At 42.9% G+C, this 4,690-nt stretch overlaps 1 pseudogene; it reads left to right on the top strand.

Annotated features, from left to right (window-relative positions):
• The first annotated feature begins 3,056 nt into the window (after positions 1-3,056).
• On the top strand, positions 3,057-4,211 carry LOC100595395 (annotated as a pseudogene).
• Positions 4,212-4,690: the final 479 nt, after the last annotated feature.

The following is a 4,690-nucleotide window of genomic DNA, read 5'->3' as shown; positions in this document are numbered from 1 at the left end:
AGTTGAGAAGCTACAGCTGAGAATTTGAAGAGGTGAAGGCATCTAGAATTCACAGGGCAAACTATTGGAGAGAGCTGCAGAGACCTACAAAGGGTTTCCTTTTAGTCTTCAGTTGAGTACTGATTAGCACATGGGTGTGAAAAAACTGACAGGGACCAAAGAAAGAACCACTGGACAGAATCGGGCAGAATGATTATCAGCAATTACACAAGGTTGAGAATAGTCCATATTCCCCATAATCAAAGCGGAGCAACTTTACAATACACAGGGCTAGGGTAGAGTACTGAGAAGGACTGTCTCAGTAGTGAAGTCAATTTCACTGCAGAATAAAGGCTGCTCTAATTTCACTTAAAAAACTAAAAACTGGCCAGGCATGATGGCTCATGCCTGTAATCCCAGCACTTTGGGAAGCCAAGGTTGGAGGGTCACTTGAGCTTAGGAGTTCAAGACCAGCCTTGGCAATATAGTGAGACCCCATTTCATAAAAACAAACAAACAAACAAACAAACAAAAACCTGAAAAGCAATCATTGAAATGACCAATATGTTTACAAATAATAGCATCTCAGAATGAATACAATAACATTTTAAAACTACAAAAAAATTTAGCACCCATGAATATAAAATTCAGTTTGTCATCCAATAAAAAATTATCAAGCATGCAAAAACAGCCCATAATGAGGAGAAAAATAAGTCAGTAGAAACAGACTCAGAAATGACACAAATGATTGGCATTAAACTAGCTATCATAGGCCAGGTGAGGTGGCTCACATCTGTAATCCCAATGCTTGGGGAGGCTGAGGCTGAAGAATTGCTTAAGGCCAGGAGTTCAAGACCAGCCTGGGCAACATAGCAAGACCCCATCTCTACAAAAAAATTTTTTTAATTGGCCAGGCATGATGGCATGCACCTGTAATCTTAGCTTCTTAGCTAAGTAGGAGTATCATGTGAGCCCAGGAGTTTGAGGCTGCAGTGAGCTATAATTACATCACTGCATTCAAGTCTGTACACAGAGCAAGACTCTGTCCCTAAAAAAATAAAATAACTATCATAAATATATTCCATATTTTCAAGAAGAAAGGACATGTTTTCAAGAAGGAATTAAGAGCATGCTGAAACACATGGAAGGTTTTTTTTAAAAAAAAAAATCCGTATAGAACTTACAGCAATATACTGGATGGGATTTGTATTATTAGTCTACTAGGGGTGGCATAACATAATACTATGGACTGAGTGGCCTAAACAAAAGAAGTTTATATTTATTTATTTATTTTTTCTTGAGACAAGATCTCACTCTGTCATCCAGGCTGGAGTGCAGTGGTGCAATCATGGCCCATGGCAACCTTGACTTCCTGGGCTCCAGAGATCCTCCCATCTCAGTCTCCTGAGTATCTGGGACCACAGGCATGTGCCATCATGCCTGGCTAATTTTTGTATTTTTGGTAGAGATGGGGTTTTGCCATGTTGCCCAAGCTGGTCTTGAACTCTTGAGCTCAAGCGATCCACCCGCCTCGGCCTCCCAAAGTGCTGGGATTACAGGCATGAGCCACTGCGCCTGGCCAGAAGTTTATTTTCTCACAGTTTTGGATGTTGGAAGTCCAAGATCAAGGTGCCAGGGTTGGTTTATTGTGAGGCTTCTATCCTGGGCTTGTAGACAGCAAACTTCTTGCTGTGTCCTCACATGGTTGTTTATCTGGGTGCACACACACAGAGGTGTCTCCTTCTCTTCTCATAAGGACATCAGTCCTATCTGATTAGGATGTGCCTTTCTGACTTCCTGCAACCTTCATAGCCTCTATAAAGATCCTTTCTCCAAATACAGTCTCATAGGGAGTTAGAGCTTCAACATATGGACTTTGGGAGCCACAATTCAGCCTATAGCAGGATTAATAGCCGATTAGACACTACAGAAAAAAAAATGATTGCAGAATTTGAAGACATAGGAACTATACAAAATAAAACATGCAGAAGGAAATAGATCACAGAAAAAGGTACACAGAACATTGGTGAGATGTGTGAAAACTTCAACTGGCCTAACATGCACATAATTGGAGTCCCAGAAAAAGTGAGGGGTAGGCAGAAAAAATATTTGAAAGACTAATAGATAAAAATTTTCTAAATAGGCCAGGAATGGTGGCTCATGCCTGTAATCTCAGCACTTTGGAAAGCTGAGGCAGGCAGATCACTTGAGGCCAGGAGTTTGAGACTAGCCTGGCCAACATGGCAAAACCCTGTCTCTACTAAAAATACAAAAAATTAGCCGGGCATGGTGGCATGCAGCTGTAGTCCCAGCTATGTGGGCAGCTGAGACAGGAGAATTGCTTGAACCTGGGAGGTGGAGGCTGCAGTGAGCTGAGGTCACACCACTGCACTCCAGCCTGGGTGACAGAATGAGACTCTGTCTCAAAAAAAAAAAAAATTCTAAATTGATGAAAAGTATCAATCGATGGATCTAAGAAGATCAATGAACCCCAAGCCCAAGCAACATCAACAAAAGTAGTATGCCAGTATGCCATATTCAAGTTGCTTAGAACTACTTATAAGAAGAAAAATTTTAAATTTAAAATCAGCCAAAGGAAAAAAGAAGTCTTATGTACAGAATATAAAAAATAGCAAAAGATTTTTGCTGCAAGTAATGCAAGCCTAGAAGAGAGTGAAGCAATATACTTAAAGTACTAGAAGACAATTGTCAACCTAGAATTCTATTCCCAGAGAAAAATTTTCAAAAACATAGGACACAAGTTTTTCAGCATGCAAAAGCTGAAAGAATTTAACCAGCACACTTGAACAATAAGAATGTTGAAAGAGGGCGGGAGGCAGGCAGCACAGAGTGCGAGGTTGTTTTGTTCGGCTGATGGGAGGGCCCTTGGCCAGGACCTGCAGTAGGCCACTTCAGGGAGAGGCTCTGCTGTAGCCACCCAGCTTGCTGCTTTCCTGGGTGCCACTCCCTCTGCCGACCCAATGCAATGTGCCAGTACCATGGCACCGATTCCTCTTGGACTCTTGGGCACTGCCCTGAGTAGTGTCACCCTTTACACCAGAAAGCTAGTGGGCACTATGAGGAAAAAACAAAACAAGAAGAAAGTGGAGGAGGTGCTAGAAGTGGAGGAAGAGAAATATGTGGTGGAAAAAGTTCTTGACTGTGGAGGGGTAAAGGGCAAAGTGGAGTAGCTCCTAAAGTGGAAGGGGTTCTCAATGAGGACCAGAAGACAACCTGGTTCAATGGGAACCAGAAGAGAACCTGGATTGCCCTGACCTCATTGCTGAGTTTCTGCAGTCATAGAAAACAACACATGAGACAGATAAATCAGAGGGAGGCAAGCGCAAAGCTGATGATTTTGAAGATAAGGTGTTGTGGGAATTAAAGGGACAGGAGAGACCAATAGGTGGCTCAGGAGGATTTACGTAGGTGCTCCAGCCCAGCAGATTAACCTCCAAAAGTTGAGCCCCGAACAAAGACAGGGCTTGACTTTTATACATGCAACCAAAAGGGGTTGGCCAGCTAGTGGTGCAAAACCTGCAGGACAGCAAGCAAGCTTACAGAAGCAGAACAAAGGCAGTTTATCAAACAGAGACAGGTGTTGCAACTCAGGCATGTCTTGTGACCTTTACCATACTGCACAGATGGGAAAACAGAAACTTACAAAATCCTTACCAACTTGCAGAGATAGTTACAAAGATAGTTATGAGAGCAGAACAAAGAATAATGGTATGGCGAGATAATTTTAAAAAGGGAAAACTGATAAGAAGAACTTGTTTTTCTCATCCCTGCTCTGGAGCCCATTCCTTCTGGGCCCTGGCTTTGCTGATAGCACTATGAGAGCCCTGACAGAGCCTTGCTTATTGCTGGGCCTTGGAGTGAGTCAGCCTGTACAGAAAACTTGTTTTCTTCTCTCTCTCTCTCTCTTTTTTTTTTTTTTTTTTTTTACATCTCCTGCTTCATAGGGAGAGGAGGGCAAACCAAAGAAGAAGAAAGAAGAGTCAGAAAAGCCATGAGGCTTTGCTGGGGGTTTGGTGCCACAGCAGATTATTGGAGCTACATACTCCAGTGGAGAGCTCATGATCCCAATGAAATGGAAAAACTCTGATGAGGCTGACCTGTTTCCTGGCAAGGAAGCCAATGTCAAGTACCCACAGGTTGTCATATCTTTCTATGAGGAAAGGTATTCCTACCCCAAGAAGGAGGATGACAAAAAAGATGACAAGAATTGACTCTCCTGAGTACCAGCCCATGTCACATCTGAATGTGGATTTCCAGTGGGAAGGGAAGGAGTTCTACTTGTCTTGACAGCATAGAGGTGGCTTGAGAAGATGTCCTCTGAAGAGCCAGTATTGTGCCCTGCAGCAGCCCCAGTGCTTTAAAGCCATTCCAAGCTCTAGAGTTTGCACACCCATCCCAGTGGAGGGGAAGGGGGATAAGTGTTTCAAGGCAACCTTTTCTTCATTTTTCTGAGAAAAGCAAAGGGCCTTCTATGAAGGACAAAACTTGCAGAGTTAAGTGTGTGGGAGAGCAAACAAAAATACTGTAGATCTTCAAAGAGCATCTCCACAACCCACAGCCTACTTCCCAATAGTGTTAACTGCATTTTTACAGCATAGCATGTGTGTAGTTTTTGGCTATTACTGGTGTATTATTTGGGGAGGGAGGGATGGGGAGAAGAGGAAGGGATATGGGTAGCATCATTTTGATT

The sequence above is a fragment of the Nomascus leucogenys genome, chromosome 5, assembly GCF_006542625.1.
Source record: "Nomascus leucogenys isolate Asia chromosome 5, Asia_NLE_v1, whole genome shotgun sequence".
In the NCBI taxonomy this organism is placed as follows: Eukaryota; Metazoa; Chordata; class Mammalia; order Primates; family Hylobatidae; genus Nomascus; species Nomascus leucogenys.
This window is presented reverse-complemented; position numbering and strand designations above follow the sequence as displayed.